Below are 17,554 nucleotides of genomic sequence, written 5' to 3' on the forward strand. Positions count from 1 at the left end.
ACCATGCCCGCAGGCCCATGGAGCTGGTGGCACCCAAAGGGACACCCATTGCTCACGCATGACCGACACCAGCCAGACACTATTGGGGAGGGCCACTCTGAGGAGGTCCACGCCAAGAAACGCTGGTGGCGGTCACCGGCACCCACTGCCCGACCTGCCCACCTGGCTGAGGGGCATGGAGTGGGGTTCTCTGGTCTCACCTCAGGGCTGCTGTCTCCCTCCTCCCGCAAGAACAGCTTGTGCCTCTCCCACCCCTCAAGGTCGCCCAGCCCTGGGGGTTTTGAAGCCAGGCATCCTGGCAGGCTGGCCCTCCTTCATTTTTTAAAAATATGTTTTTATTGGTTTTTAGAGAGACAGGAAGGGACAGGGAGAGCGACATAGAAACATCAATGAGAGAGAATCACATTGATCCGGCTGCCCCCTACTGGGGATCGCGTTCACAACCCGGGCATGTGCCCTGACTGGGAATGGAGCCAGCGAACTCCTGGTTCATGGATCGACGCTCAACTCACTGAGCAACACCAGCCGGGCACAGCCCTCCTCCTTCTGACAAGCACTCCAGCCAGATGGCCACCCCCTGCAGGGACGGCAGCCCTGCCAGGAGGGGCTTCATGGCTGTGTGCTGTTTGTGTTTTAACTCTGAAGTCTTTAAAAATGACACCCTCTGAAAGCAACAGGCCTTGGAAACAGATGCTGGCTATTGCCAAGGGTAATTTAATTAAAGTCCAAGAAATAGCAGCAACAACAAATAAAAACCAAAAGGATGCTTTCTCTTTAAAAAATAAAATGAAATAAACGCTGGAAGGCTCAGCAGCCAAGGAGGGTTTGGTCTGCTCCCTAGATCGCAGCTCCACCCAGACTCTGCGCGGGGCAGGCGGCCCCAGGGCCAGGCCTGGGCGTGACCCTGGGCCACTGTGTGCTGCGGGGGCCCCCTGCTCGCTGCGGCACCTGCCCACACGGCCGGCACCCGCTCGTTCTTCCCGAAGAGAGAGCCTCGGGCCACAGAATCGGGAACATAAGAAATTGAACAAATACCCATTCCTTTCCTCAGTCTGTTTGGCTGCTGCACTCTAGCACTCAGTGGACGGGTGGTGGCATCTGCCGTATTCCCCAAAGTTCTTTCTCAAGCCCCCCTCTGCCCCAGCATCTCGTGGGACTAGAATTCTTCTGCAGAAAGTCCCTGTGGTCCGCCCACTCCTACATTCCACGAATTCTCTGCATTTACGATCCACCCAGAGCCTCCTGATCTCTCTGCGTGGGAAATAATGGGGATCCGTTGTTCACGCCTCCCCGTGAATGCACTGAAGCCCACCTGCCCCTCTCTGTGGTACCTTTTGTCCGTTTCAGATGAAAGTTTGGTTCATTGTCACAGGAACTCGTGGTCATGACAACAAGGTGGGGGAGTGACTCAGGGGCTACTCCGGCTCCCTAATAACCTGCTTTCCAAGTACAGGCTTCACCAGAACAGCCCATTTCTCAGAGTGACAAGCTGAGGACTCGAGGGCTGTCTCATACAGTGAGCAAGTGGCAGGGGCAAGAGGGTCTCAGAGCCCCAGAAGTTTCTAACTCCACATCTCCCAGCTGCCAGGCCTCAGGGACAAGTGTATTATCAGCAGGATTCTCCAGAAAATCAGAACCCATACAGTGTGTGTGTGTGGAGGGAGAGGGACGGGGAGGAGGAAAGACTGATGTCAGGAACTGCTCATGGGATTATGGGACCTGGCAAGTCCGAAGTCTGCAGGGTGGAGACCAGGGAAACAGCTCATGTTGCGGCCTTGAACCTGAAGGCGTTCTGGAGGCAGAAATGGCTGCTGGCTGAAGGATTCAATGGATTGGATGAGGCCTGCCCGCATTATGGAAGGTCATCTGCTTTACTCAAAGTCCAACGGTTCAAGCACTGATCTCATCTAAAATATAGCTTTGCAGGAGCATCTAGACTTGTGTTTGGACAAAAATTGGGGAATCCACCCCCTAAATTAAAAAGTGCGCTCCCCCTCGCCCTCTCCCCGTCTCCCCGTCCACAGTGGGGTCCTGGCGTTCTGACGTTCCTTGGCGGGGAGCACAGCCCTGTGCCTACGTGGCTTATGGCTTTAATTCCCATGGATGCTCTCAATAAACTTTGGTTCTGCTAAAACAAAAACAAACAGACAAAAGACTGGGAACCACGGCTAGCCAAGATGACACATAAATTAACCGCCACATAAGCAAAGGGTCTTTACCACTTTAAATCTCTGGGGCAGAGGCCGGCTCAGGAGAAGCCTTGAAGAACCTGGGTGAGCAGAGATGAGTCCGGCTGGAGGAATCAGCTCGCTCCCAACTCCAGGCAGGAAGTGGTGCCGAGGGAGGAGGAGGACACCCCCAGGACCCCTGGCCCAGCCTGTGTGTCCAAGCTCCGCCGACCGCTCAGGTGAGGGTCAGCGAGCACCAGGGCCTGTGTGAAGGCGCGGAGGCCGTTCTCTGGGCGGTGGGGAGGGCAGAGCTCTCGCAGGGTCCCGGCCTCTCCTGCCATCCCAGCACCCCTGCCTGGATTCTGCCCACCGGACCCCCTCCTGGACCTCTTCCCTCCAGAGCAGCCCGGCGGAACCGCTGGAGGCTTTGCTCCACCGGCTCTCCCGTTCCCACCAGCTGCCTTACTCCTTTGGGTTCCCATCATCCTCTTGCCAGTGTTCTAAAACATCTCCCTATTTCCAGTCCAACACCCCCCCCCACTCATTCTTGACTTAGGTCTCTAAACCCAAATTTTACCTAAATACTCAGCCAGCAGCCATTTCTGGAGAGATGGGAATTCTGGGAACAAGTCACTTGGCACGTTTCGTGTCTGAATTCCATACCCAAGAACTGCCCCCACCACACCCCAAGGTCTCTGGGCCAGCAGCTTTCTGGAAATCCCATGGCAAGGATCCTACGAAATAGTGTTTTTACCCCAAACCTCACAAATTTAGAAGGCAGTTCAAAACATGTCTGTAGTTGAGAATCGTAAAAAGTTCCGGGGACTGGTACATCCCAGGAGAAATGAGATGGGGTGGAAGGATTTCATGTGGAGAAGTGGAGGGAAGCACCCAGCCCCATTCTCCCAGCGGGCACAGGTGGGACTGTGAACAGCCCGGAAGTTGGCACCCGATCCCTGAGAGCCGGCACGATGCCCGTCCTGTGCTCCCCACTGGGCCTGCCTCCAGACCCAACACAGGTCATCTTCAATTCTGTCTGACACCCTCTGAGCAGCAAGAGTGTCGAGCTGGAACCTTCTAGAAGAAGATGCCCAACGGTTTCTGCTCCTTGTTGGAGGAGGAAGAGGGCAAGCACCCAGCTCAGAGGCAGAAGTTGCGCTCTGGCTGTTCCTGCACTGTTCCCTGCCCGGGTGGCTGGCGGGAAGGCTGGGCCTGCGGCACTGAGTGGGGAAGGGCGGGGCTCTCGACTGGCCTCAGCTGGCAGACTCTGACCTCTGGGCACCTGCGCCAAGGCTGCGAAGCTGCCAGGTCTGGCTGCCAGGCGTGCTCTGCCCAGACACCTGGGTGGGGCTGAACTCGCACGCCTTGCTCTGGCTGTGCGTCCAGGCAGCCGCCTTCCACTCCTAGCAAGGCTGTGTGCGGGCAGACGCTGCCGGAATCTCACCGAAAGACACCCAGGCGAGGGGCCTTGGGTCCCCTGGACGCACTGAGTGGCCTCCACACCTGCCCGTCCGTGGCCTCCCAGCTCACAGCAGCAGGGTGTGGCCCAGCTCTAACGTGGGGGCGGGAGCTCGGGACAGGCCGTTGCTGGGCCACCCTCCCTTCCTCCCACATCAGTTCATCACAGCCTGAGCCTCCATCTCAACGTCTTACTTTAAAAAATAAACCGTGGAAAAAGTGTCACTTAGAACACGCTCAGGGGACTGATGCTGCCCAACCCCTCCCCGCCCCAGGGCGCCCCTCCCACCTCGGGGAGCGGAGGTTCATGCAGCAGTGAAGACAGCGGGCTCCCCACCACGCAGAGCCCCGAGCCCATCCTTCATCCTGCCCCTGTGAGTGGGCCCGGGCTACCCACCCCAACCTGAGGAGGCTCGGAAGACAACCACTATTCACCGGGGCAGCCCGAGGCTCATTCCCAGTGCTTCCCAGGGGTCACTGGGTGGGACGGGGCCTTGGCAGGCGGGCCCGGTGCCAGTCCCCTGGGCGTGTACACCTCTTAGATTTAGAACATCTCAGCTCTGACTGCGCATGCCCACTCACCAAAGGAAACCACGGGAGCCCCCGCCCTTCCCTCCAGGAGGCCGAGGGGAGATCCGGGCCCCTGGGACCTCTCAGGACATTAAGCCCCAGCCCTGTCCATACTCTGGTGGCTGGAACCAGTCAGACCACAATGTACGAGATGGTCAGGTGGCCCACTGAGGGCCGATGGCTGGCCCAGCACCTGGTACGGGGTGGTGGGGGGGAGGTGCCAAGAGCTGCTATCTCCTGCTAGCTCACACCCTAGTGAGGCAGGGACCGCCCAGGGGAAGGCCACCAAGAGCCTTAAATAAGAGATTATACACCGCTCTCAGCCATCACCTCACAGGCACAGAGCTTGCATCTTCAACCACTGAGTCCTGGCAGGTGCAACAAAGGACAGCCTCCGGGACGGCCACCCCAGCAGGTGCCTGAGGGTGGATGGGGCCAGAGTGAGACACCGTAGGTGTGTGTCCCGCTGTCAAGGCAGCCGGGCGGGGCGGGGCAGCCTGGCACTCAGCAGAGGAGAAATGATGCCCCGGTCCAGCATCTGACCTTTGGGAACAGGCCCTGCGCAGGGGGCGGGCAGCTCCAGTCTGACCTCTCCCCAGGAGTGGACGCGTGGTCTTCTCTGGGACCACAGAGCCCTCCTGGCAGCACCTGCCCCTCCTCCCCATCCTGGTCTGCAATACAGCCCTTATCGGGTCCGCACCCACAGCGCCCGGGGCTGGGTCTCAGATGAGGCGGAGGCCCACGCTGTGGGGCCCGGCCCTGGGAGAGGTGGGTAGCGGGGATGGGGCTCTGAGGTGTTCTGGGACCAGTGGGGTGTGGCAAGGCTGTGCTGGGATGGGCAGGTCCTGAGCCCTGCCTGCCCCAGCGCCACTCTAGGACTCCGTGGGGCAGAGCACAGCTTGTCAGAAGGCAGTGACTGTATTCACATAACTCAGGGCAGCAGGCTGCGGCCCTCCCAGCCACCCTCCTGACTCCCGGCGGTGACAGGAGGGGAGGGCGCCTACCCCTTGCCTGGTGGCCCTCCGTTGGAGAGGGGTACCCTGCAAGCCTCCGGGGTCAGGCTATAGCTGTGGGAGAGGCTCCCTGGGGACAGCAGCTGTGAGGTAGGGGTGGGCTTCCTGCAGGGCATGGTGTGCTCTGGGGGAGGCCTGGGCTGAGGGTACGGGAAGGAGAGGGACACGTCTGAGTATCAGAGGTGCTGAGAGGGTCCACACAGCGCAGGTGAGGCACAGCCCAACTCGGGTTGGGGATGACTCCCTGAGCCCCCGGGAGGAGGGGTTTGCACGGCAGCTGGCACGTGCTGTGTGCCCTGTGCCGGTGCTTGCCCCTCCCCCAACGCCGTCCCTACAGCCACGCTTCTGGCTTTCTGCCCAGCCTGGCCACTGCATCTGTGGCCAGTCAATGGCAGAGCCGGAATCTGACCGGCCACGGCCAGCTCTACGCTCCATTCTAGAAAGAGCACCTGGGCAGTGAAGGCCACCTCCACTCCCCACTTCTTCCTGGTGCCATCCACCCGCAGGCACAGTCAGCCACGGAAGGAGTGAGCACTGCAGGCACCCGAGGCTCTGCCTGGACTGGGAGGTCCGGTCCCCATGGGCAGGGGCACACAGCCAGGGTGAGAGGAACACCGAGTGACCTCGGAGCGGGGCCCTGGGGGAGGGAGGTGAGGGCAGCCTCGCAGGAGGCGCCGGAGGGAAAGGTGTCAGGCAGGCGGCAGGGCCCATCAGGGCTGCCCAGGACTGGAGCCAGCTCTGCTCTCCGCCCGGACACCCGGGTGAAGCCCAGCTCCCAGGACGGTGCGGCCTCTGCGACGCTGGTCTTTGCTCTCACACTACAGCGGGGAGCACATGGGAGCCTACAGAGACCCCTGCCCTGGCTCCACCCTGCGGGGGACTAGGGCTGCTGGCAGCAGGCCGGGCTGGCCTCTGCAGTGGCCAGGGTGTGTGTGTGGTGGAGGGGGGGCACCCGCAGGGCCTCTGGGGTCTGCTTTCCTGCGGAAGCCCCTTCCCTGAGCGCTGGCTCTCACACTGGTTGGGGCCAAGGGAGTGATCTCTTGGGCACGGATGTGCATCCTGCTCAGAGCGGAAGAAATAACCGACCAACTGAACGTGGGAAGGACGCATCCTCCTGGAACACGGCGGCTGGAGCCTGAGCTGGCAGGGAGTCCCAGTGGTCAGCTCAACCCTCCACCCCATTTTCAGATGGGAACACAGGCCAGAGAAGGGAAGGGGCTGGGCGAGCTCAGGTCTGAGCTGGGACCAGAACTCCCGGTTCCCAGTGAAGGTAGCCACAGCCACAGAGCCCTGACTCTGGCCGCACTAAGCTTGGCCCCTCGCTCTGGCCTCTCGGGTCCTCGCAGTCCCTGCCATGCAGCGCGGAACAACGCCCCCCACTGCTCTCCTGCCTGGCGGCCTGCCGCCTCGAGTCCCGGGCAGAGCTGGGAGAGCGGACACCACCGTATTCGTGCTCGTTGGTATTTCTCATTTTCCTGTAATCGTACAATGCTTTTCATGACAAAAACCTGCCACTTTTTACTTAAGAAATATCCTGCCAACCTCACAAGACTATTTAAGGAGCAAAATAAACACAAGGAAATGCGTTCTGGACTAGAACGCACTAAGCAGGTGGGAAGGGTCCCAGTGTCTGCCCTGCTCCCAGGGCCCTGAGCCAACAACCAAATAACCAAGATGAGCTGGGACCGTCTCAACCCCTCCTTCCACTTCTCAGGGCCTCCTCCTGTCTTCCTGCCCTGGAGACCGGGGGACCCAAGGCAGAGGGAAACTGAGCAAGATCGGGCAAACTAACAAGAGACGAAAAGTGCTTCTCACGCAGGGAAGGGAGAGAAACAGAAATACACAGACCCAAAGAGGAGAAGGAGGGAGAGAGGCAGAAAGATAGGCATGGACATGGAGGGCCAAACAGGGGCGGCGGGCAGCTCTGGAGGTGGGCACGCCACTCAGCCCCAGTGCCAGGCCACCTCTGCAGGCAAACACACTCTGCACCGCCCACTCTCAGCAGGACTCCAGCGTCTGCTCTGATGAAGAGAAGGTTGGAAACATCACAATGCCACATCCCTTTGAGCAGCAGGCACTGGCAGACCTCCATATGGCTGCAGCAACCAGGAGTTTGAGCTAATAAAAGTTAAAAAAATAAAAATAAAAAGCTGGGAAATGCTCCCAGAGAGCCACGTGGCGCGGCTCAGGACTGGCGGGTAGGTGGGTGGGGTGGACAGCAGGTTACCCGCCAAGGTCACCGGTCTCATCGCAACAGCCAACTCTGAGTGACAGTGAGCCAGGACACAGCGCCTGACAACGGGGCCCCTCTCCTGCCCCTCGAGCCTCCTAGTGAGAGCGGATCTGAGCCAGACAGTGGAGATGGGGCACAGAGGGCATGTGTGTGTGTGCCATTTTTCTCATAAGCCACGCACAGCACTGCTCCTGAGGTAAATGCGGGGCGGATGGCTGGCCCAGATCCCCACTCTAAGAGACCTTGTCGAATGTGTTTTTTTACATATTTTTATTAATTTCAGGGAGGAAGGGAGAGGGAGAGATAGAAACATCAATAATAAGAGAGAATCATTCATTGGCTGCCTCCTGCATGCCCCCTACTGGGGATCAAGCCAGCAACCTGGGAATGTGTCCTTGACCGGAATCAAACCCGGGACTCTTCAATCTGCCGGCCAATGCTTTATCCACTGAGCCTAACCAACTAGGGCCCTCCTCAAATACTGATCCCATCTCTTAGGCATCCTGATGGGGAAGCCAGAGAAAGACTCTACTCACCTGTATAACCTTCTGCAAAGTGGCCCTGCCTGCAGGAGGTGTGTGGGGTGCAGAGAGGAGCAGCTGGAACCCTGAGAATGCAGGGGAGTGACTGCATCCACTCTGTGGGTGCTGGAAGGATAGCCTGGTCTGGTGGGACCACTAGGTAAGTCTGAGCCAGACGCTGCTGGTGCCTGAGGGCCCAGAGGCAGCAGCTCCTTAGAAGTTTAAAATCATCCAATAAGGATTTCCTGGAAAGGGAGAGATAGAAACATCAATAATAAGAGAGAATCATTCATTGGCTGCCTCCTGCATGCCCCCTACTGGGGATCAAGCCAGCAACCTGGGAATGTGTCCTTGACCGGAATCAAACCCGGGACTCTTCAATCTGCCGGCCAATGCTTTATCCACTGAGCCTAACCAACTAGGGCCCTCCTCAAATACTGATCCCATCTCTTAGGCATCCTGATGGGGAAGCCAGAGAAAGACTCTACTCACCTGTATAACCTTCTGCAAAGTGGCCCTGCCTGCAGGAGGTGTGTGGGGTGCAGAGAGGAGCAGCTGGAACCCTGAGAATGCAGGGGAGTGACTGCATCCACTCTGTGGGTGCTGGAAGGATAGCCTGGTCTGGTGGGACCACTAGGTAAGTCTGAGCCAGACGCTGCTGGTGCCTGAGGGCCCAGAGGCAGCAGCTCCTTAGAAGTTTAAAATCATCCAATAAGGATTTCCTGGAAACCCACTGTGCCCAGGACAGGGTCATGGCCTCTGCCCCAGGAGAGTGTGCAGGGAAAGAAACAGCATTAGGGGAAGGAGCAGGGTGTGCGCCTGTGCTCCAAGGAGGTGCAAGGGGTGCTCGTGGACAGACCCTGAGGTACTTCAGGAGTTCTGGAGAGAGCAGGTTCTGGTCATCACTGAGGACGTGGGCATTTGTTCCAAAAAAGAAAGCCCTCGCCCACCAGACCCGACCTAAAGTCAGGAGAGCAGGCCCAGCCCCAGCCCTGTGGTCACGCCTGGCCGCACCGAGCTGCCGTGCCCCCGGCCTTAGAGAGCAGTGAAGCAGGCCCTGGTACTGATTCCTTCTGCATCTTTATCACGGGAAGTGCCTACGCCCAGCCCAGTCAGAGAGGGTGGATTTTTAAAAAGGTTTTGCCCTGCTGGCATGCATCAGTGGTTAGCGAGGGTGGGAACCTTTTCTGTGCCAAGGACCATTTGGATATTTATAACATCATTCATGGGCCATACAAATTATCAACTTAAAAATTAGCCTGCTCTATTTGGTCAAATATTTAATTTACTCACCCCTAATGCCTTGGCAGGGCCAGACCAAATGATTTCGCAGCCTTAGACAGCCCTTGGGCTGGGTTAGAGCATTGGTCCATGCACCAAATGGTCACCAGTTCAATTCCGAGTCAAGGGCACGTACCTTGGGTGCAGGTTTGATCCCCAGCCCTGGTGGTCAGCCATGTGTGGGAGGCAACCAATCGATGTGTCTCTCTCACATCGATGTTTCTCTCTTCGCCCCCTCCTCCCTCCCTTCTACTCTCTCTAAAAATCAATAGAGCCCTATCCAGTTTGGCTCATAGATAGAGCACTGACCTGTGGACTGAAGGGTCCCAGGTTCGATTCTGGTCAAGGGCGCATGCCTCGGTTGCGGGTTCGATCCACAGTGTGGGGCATGCAGGAGGCAGCAATCAATGATTCTCTCTCATCATTGATGTTTCTATGTCTCTCTCCCTTTCCCTTTCTCTCTGAAATCAATAATATATATATATACACATAATCAATAATATATATATGTATGTATGTGTGTGTGTGTGTGTGTGTGTGTATATGTGTATATATATATATAAAGTAGCCCTCAGAAGTCAGTCTCTATACTATTTTAAAAAAATCAATGGAAAAAATATCCTTGGGTGAGGATTAACAAAATAAATAAATAAACAAATAAAAACTTAAAAAGTCAGGTTTCTCTTTGCGGCTGGAATGAACATGATTCAGCACACACAGTGGATCCGAGACGCAGAGGCCAGGCTCTCCTGCAGACTCCACCCACTTCCGCCACTTTGGAGGAGGCCCCAGACCGCGCCTGCCAGATGGGATCCCCAAGGTACCCACAGAGATTGGGCACCATGCCACCCTCTGTCCAAGAATACCACCACCTGACAGGCTGCCAGGAACAGCAAAGCCCCTCAGATGCTGCTCTCAGGAATCCAAGCACACAGAAGGCAAACATGCCAGCTGCCATGGCCTGGTGAACATGCCCCTGAGACACAGCTGTGGCCAGGGAGCCAAATGCTTTCTGAGGACACACCGTGACAGTGGTGGCAGACACACACCTTCACAGCTCGGACTCACTAAAGAATGTTACAGGGGAGAGGAACCAAGTTGGTGGTGTAGGTAAACACCAGTACTTGCTGCTGCCCACAACCACATCAAAATTACAACTAAAATACAGAACAGGCATCATTCAGAACCGCCTAAAATCTGGCTGAATGGAAATCCTACAACTAGAGAAGTAAAGAAGAAAGCACACTGAGACTGGTAGGAGGGGCTGGTCCATGTCCCGTAAGAAACAGGGGGTCCCAGCCCCATACCAGAACCCCAGCCCAGGGTTCCAGAGCTGGGAAGAGAAGTCCCTGTAATTTTGAGCTGTAAAAACCAGCCGGGATTGTGGCTAGTGACAAGGAAGCTGCTGAAGTCCCAGGTGATCCTATTAATGGGCCCACACACAAACTTACATGGTCCCCGCTTCCTCTGAGGTCCAGTGCCAGGCAGTGGCTTTTGGGGAATCCAGGGACATATGGGGAGGAAATGGACTGTCTGGCATCAGGGCAGAGACTTGGGGGCGGCTTTCTCCAGACAAGGGTGCTCTCAGGGGTCACTGTTCCTGGGCTGGGATCTCCTCCATCACAGAGCTGAGTGGGAGCCATATCTAAGTTTCTATCAGCCTGGCCCACACTGTTTATTCTGCCCTAGTGATTTTCTGAGACCCTGCCCCTTGCAATTTGCAGCCCCACTCAAGCTGTTTGCAGCTGCTTTTCCATATGAATAGCCTGTCCTGGCTCAGGCTTCAGACTTTGCTAAAATCTCTCAAACAAGCAGCAGCTGGCATCAACATGCCCCATATCTATAATAATAAAAGGGTAATATGCTAATTAAACCAGGCATCCTTCTGGTTGAAGCTGGGGCTGGAGTGAAGCCCGGGTTCTGGGTGTCTGCTGGCAGCTAGAGGGAAGCCTCCGGGTCCTGGGTGCTGGAGGGAAGCCGGTGCTGGCAGCCAGGGGAAGGAAGGCCTACTCTTTCACAAATTTTCATGTATCAGGCCTCTAGTCTATCAATAAAAGGCCCAAGGCCTGGCACTAGCACCAACCTACCTTACTTCATAGCTGGGCCTCAGCTGGGTGTTCCTAGCCCAATACAAGTTGCAGCCATCTGCAGGTCTCTCTGTAGCCCTGATGCGTAGCCCCAGAGCCAGTGCACCAGGGGGACAGAGACCACACCATACAACTCTACACATCCACAAGCAACACACTCAAGGGGCAAACCCAGTGAGCACCAAAGCCCTACTGAAGCAAGTCCTGCTCCATAGGGGTGTCTCCTGCAGAGCAGCTCCTCCATTGTAGATGCAGCTGGTCCTCACAGCCAATTGACTTGGAGGTCAATTCCTCTCAGTGATGCCAACAGCAATTAAGGCTCAACTACAAGACTGTGCACACAGCCCACACAGGGGCGCACTTAGAATGCCCAGCTCAGGTGACTGGGGAGGCTGAGCCACTGGGCCACTCTACCAATTCCAGGAGACATAGCATCTCCACCTCATACATAGAAGAAAAAAAAAAAACAACACAGGGAAGCAGCCAGCCAAAATGTGGAGACAAAGAAACATGTCACAAATGAAAGAAATGGAAGCAAGCAAATTACTGAATATAGAGTTAAAAACAATGGTTATAGGTTACTCAAGGATCTTAATGAGAGCTTCAAGGGACTTAGTGAGACTTTCAAGGATCTTAGTGAGAATGTCAAAGACACGAGAAAGGACCAGTCAGAAGTAAAGCATACACTAACTGAAATAAAGGATAATTTACAGGGATTCAATATTTTGAGAATCAAATCAACAACTGGAATACAAAGAAGCAAAAACACCCAATGAGAACAGCAAAAAAAAAAAAAAGAGTAAAAAAATATGAAGATAGTGTAAGGAGCCTCTGGGACAACTTCAAATGTACCAACATTCGCATCATGGGGGCACTAGAAGGAGAAGAGAAACAGCAAGATATTGAAAACCTATTTGAAGAAATAATGACAGAAAACTTCCCCTACCTGGTGAAAGAAATAGATGTACAAGTCCAGGAAGTGCAGAGAGTCCCAAATAAGAGGAATCCAAAGAGGCACACACCAAGATACATCATAATTAAAATGCTAAGGGTTAAAGACACAGAGAAATTCTTAAAAGCAGCAAGAGGCAAACAGTTAGTTACCCACAAGGGAGTGCCCATATGACTGTCAGCTGATTTCTCAACAGGAACTTTGCAGGCCAGAATGGAGTGGCAAGAAATATTAAAGTGATGAATAGTAAGGACCTACAGCCAAGATTACTCTAATCAGAAAAGCTATAATTCAGAATTGAAGGTCAGATAAACTAAAAATATGAACAATAAAGTGGCAATAAGTACCTACCTACCAACAATTGAATCTGAAAATCAAAATAAATGAATAAAGAAAGAGATAAAAGAGTTCATTACCACAAAACCAGTATTACATGAAATATTGAAGGGTATTCTAGAAGTAGAAGTAGTAGTAGTAGTAGTAGTAGTAGTAGACGTAGCAGTAGTAGTAGTAGAAGAAGAAGAAGAAGAAACTAAAAATATGAACAATAAAGAGGCAATAAGGAAGAAGAAGAAGGAGGAGGAGGAGGAGGAAGGAAGAGGAGGAGGAGGAGGAACTGAGAAACCAGAGGCATGGAAACACAGAGGGAAGGAGAGAGGGGCTGTGTGGAAAGAGATTAACCAAAGATCTTATATGCATACTAGTGGCCTGGTTCGCGAATTCTTGCACATTGAAAGGAAATTAATTAGAAGAAATATTTTAATATCACTATTTGCCCTTTCTCTATAATAGAAGTGTCAACTAAATTCACGATCAACAATGACAGATGGAAACGTATGCGTGCAATTGGTGCAGCAAGAGCTTTATATGTATCGTAAATGTGCGAGTTAACTTGGCCTTTAATAGACATAGAATAAACTTGCTTAACACATTGTTTGTGGGTAGTTTTTATCGCGCGCTAACAGGTGGCGCAGGCCATTTTTGTTAATTTTTTTGTGCAAATGGCAACGTTCAGTAAAATTATGATAACTTTAGTTTCACATATTTTTTCAATGAAACTTTTTGTGATTTACTATAAAATGTATACTGAATTATTTTTCTTAGAATCGCACTGAATGCGTGGCGAGGCAGAGAATTGTGTGAAGGGATGACTCTACGCAGTTGAATAGGTTACTGTTATACCTGGAAGAATAATTAGACCTGCTTTCTGATGTAGCTAAACTTTTTCCAGACCAGTGAAGCACCCCAATTTCTCTTTCAGGTAATTGTCAGCAACACAGCAGTAAATATCAACACGAAGCAGATTATTATCGTAGATCACGCAGGGAGAACAAATGGTAAAATATTTAACTGTAACAGTGTTTGACTATATTCTGCACAGTGAGAAAACCTGAAGTCATTTTCAAGGTTCACCATTTCTTACTTCTTTTAAGTCAGGTAAACTTTCTAAGCTTTCTCAATCTCCATTTTCTGGCTAATGAAAAGAAAATAGGATTCCACTGACTCTCCTACCTACCTACTCCAGGACTTCTGTGAGGATCAAATGAGATGAGGCACGTGAAAACGCTTCACAGACATTTGGTTACAGTGTGAAATGTTTCCACCTGGCTATATAAACCACGTCTGGTTCCTGGGCTGAAGAAACTGCAAGGAGGCTAGCTGCTAGGAAGAGAAAGCCGGGCATTGCTACGTGACGTCATTACCCTGACGGTTGGGCACTTAGCATATCAGCATTTTATATATATATATAGATATGCATTACCTATGGACATAGACAGTAGGGTTGTGAAGGCCTGAGGCAGGGCGGGAACTGGGTGGAGGGGAGCAATGGGGGAAAAAAAAGGAGACATCTGTAATATTTTCAACAATAAAGATTTTTTAAAAAGAAAGAAGAAAGAATGTTACAAGCCTGTGGTGGTCAGTACCATGCCAGGGCCAAAGGTGGTGGTGGTGTCTCCTCTCAGGAAACATCAGATGACAAACAAAATGGGCACCAGGGGAATCTGTGCATGGTGATGAAATGCCACCCAGTGTGGTAGACCTAAAAGACCTCTGCATCTCAGAACCATGGTCTGACACGGTCCAGGAAGGTGGCCTTGGAAAGGTAAGGAACATTCAGTGGAAACAAGGAAATGCATTCCAGGTAAAGGAAGACTAAGATCATAGTCCAGGGTGGGGGCCTCCTTGCTGGTATCTGGTGGCCTTTCTACCTATTCACCTAAAGAGATTTTTATAGGTGATGTCAGAGGGAAAAGGTGACTTTCGAGGGCCATTCCACTAATCTTTCTGCCTCCAGGTGGAAAGACCTGTCCCATTTCCAGGTGCCCAGGGAGCCTCCAAGTGCTTGTCCATTATCTAGCCTCCCTTGGGAGCAAGATACCCTAGGTCCTAGGGTGGGGCGTTCTTGTTTTGCATTAGCTGATGTGGTCCAGGCTCCCACATGTAGAGTGAAGGCAGTTCTGCCACTCTGGCCACAGTGGGCTGAGTCCATGTCCAAGCCACACCATTGGGTGGGGCGGGCATGCCGACACTGGACAGCTCTGCTCAGGAGGGCTGCGCCATACTGGGAGGCAGTGAACCAACCCAATCACACCCTCTTTACAAGGAAGCAGGGAGGCTGGTGACCAGGGGGAAGTGAGCCACTTCAGCCTGTATCCGGGGACCCCTTATTCTGGTGCTGTCTGAAGCTGGCTAACCTCCCAGTCTGGGAAATCTGGGACTCAGAGAGACTGGTGGGCTGACGAGATGACACCCCACCTTGCATGTAGCCTGGCACTCACCCCCACTTCATGACTAAATGTTCCTTCTTCCCCAGCGCTCCTTAAAGATGGCAAGCCTGATCCCAAGACTCAGGGCAGGTCATCTGGGGAAGGGTGAGGCCTCCTGAACGGGGTTCCAGGGAAGGGGGAGGGTGGGGGAGGAATGGCCTCTTGCTCCCACAGTTGGCTTCTTTTAGCCCATGAGCACCCACTCCAGAGCTTCTGAATCTGCCGTGAGCTGTGACCCAGCCCGAGCCTGGCCAGGTAGGCGGAATCCCAAAGCTCCTCAAGCCCGGCCTGAGACAGCAGACGTTGTCCATAGGCTGGCCAAACCCAAATCAGGGCAGATTCTTCTGTTCCTTATCATCTCTGCTGTAAAAACCTGTCTTGATTTGCAAAGCCAACACAAGTCCACACACTTTGTAGCGTTTGCTCTGCTCAGTACCCCAGCTACCCTTTGGGAAATGAGGAAACACCACTTGGGTTATCTGTTGGGTCCAAGGTCAAAGCAGACTGAGGACCAGAAGGCAAGCCTATGAGCTGACCGTCAGCCGAGGGTCTTCTCATGGTTACATTGCTCCTAAAGGGATGCATCACTGGCCGCAGCTCAGCATCGTTAACATTAATTAAGGCCTCCTGATAGCTCTCCAGCAAGTGACAAGTGCGGACAGTTGCAGCCTCCAATCAGGGAACGTCACCCCCAATCTTAGAGCCGAATGAGGGGCATTCAGAAGCAGCAGCATCTGCAGCCACCGTGAATTGCCACACATGGACCCTCAGTGTGTTTGCATATCCTGACCCTGCAGCAAGTCACATAGCAGGGGGTGTGGTTCCAGACTAGAGCATATGCTGAACTTGGGGTTTGTGAACTCTCTGAAATGCTTGCAAGAATGTGTACGCTGGTGCATTTGTGTGGAAAGAGTTCCTCATGACCTCAAAAAGCTCGAGGACTTGAGGTTAATACCATAGGGATTGAAGATCTCCAGTCGACCTCCAACCCCGGGACCCTGCATATACACAAACTCTGCAGCCAAACAGAGGAGGTTGTCAAACACAGGAGGAAATGCCATGCAAATGTGGAGGCTTTTACTGTCCTGCTCTTCCTCCCTGCTTGCTCCTCAAGGCCCACCCGGTGGCTTTGACAACATCACTGTGGGACTGAGCACCCTGAGGTCTGGAGTCTGCCCCCAGAGGCCCTGGGTGTTCCCACATCTCAGGGACTGCTCGTTCCCTTTCTGAACATCACCCCTTCCAGGCTGGAGAAGGAGACTAGAAAGAAAAACACAATTTGGGAGAAAGGGTCACTTCACTGCACAGCACAGACCCAGCTCGACATTCCTCTAGACAGCCTCAGGGTCCTCGAAAACCGTCTCCCTGTTTCTGACAGACATGTGGAGCCTGGTGCTCCCCTTCCACACCGCTGAGATCCCCGATCTGTACCCTCCAGACAACAGGGCAGCTCTCCAGGCCCCGCAGGCACGCCCATCGCTGGCTCTGCAGAGGCCCACAGACCTTGCCCACAGCTAAGGTCAAGGGAGCCGACCTGCCAAGAGCTGCGGGCAAGTCCTTCCCCTCTTTTCACAAAAAAGGGGAGAGTCTGGTTAACTCCATCCTGCCCCCATCAGCTCTCCTAGTCCTGCCACTCAGAAGGTTGTCAGGACACCAACAAGACCAACATTTCTCAGAAAATACTCCCCGTCTCAAGGACCCTGTGGGGCCACAGGAACTCATCTGTCCTCCAAAAGCCAGGGAGAAGGTCCGCTTCAGGCCGTGGGTCCTACTCAGCCTCAGAGCGACGGGAGGCGCCCACGGTGTCTGCCTCCCGTGCCTGGCCCCCAAGAACGCTGGCTTCACTTGTTCTTTCCCCTCCAAGAAGGGCTGTGCTGACCCCCACCTGTGAGCCCCTCCACCCTTCTCTGTCCCAGAAGCAGGCCCCGCGGTGCTGGGGGACAGCACGTGATTAGCAGAATCTTCTTGCTGTCTGGTGTGCCAACGGGATGTGATGGTCTGGAAAGTCCATTATTCTGTTTGAAAGCAAAAGAGTTTCCACAAAGGCCATGCATTGGCTTCCAATTTTTGAGACAAAGAAATACACACAGCTAACGCTATGTGGTGGGTAATGTCATCTTTCTTTGATGAATCAATTCAGAGAAGGCTCATGAGAATCCAGTGGCATCTCAGGCCTCACTCTGTTTGGAAAAGTAAGGAGGCCAAGAGCTGGCCTCACCCCTCCCGGGCTCCTAGGTCTCTGTTTCCCTCTCCCAGTGCTGTGCACACGCTCCAGGGGACCAGCATATCAGGTACAAGCCGGGAGGGATGCCACAGAATCAGAAGGGATGCGCATCCCAGTCAGTTTTAGAAGCTCCTCCTAGGAAGGTGCCGTACTTCCTATTTCATCAGCGATGGGAAAGCTTCAGCAAGGCCACCTGAGACGCCCTCTCCCACCCGCATGGACTCCACCACTAAGACGGTCAATCTAGCAAGAATATGGAGCCCGAACTCGCCCCCCAAA

Source organism: Myotis davidii, unplaced genomic scaffold (assembly GCF_000327345.1).
Source record: "Myotis davidii unplaced genomic scaffold, ASM32734v1 scaffold2646, whole genome shotgun sequence".
Classification (NCBI taxonomy): domain Eukaryota; kingdom Metazoa; phylum Chordata; class Mammalia; order Chiroptera; family Vespertilionidae; genus Myotis; species Myotis davidii.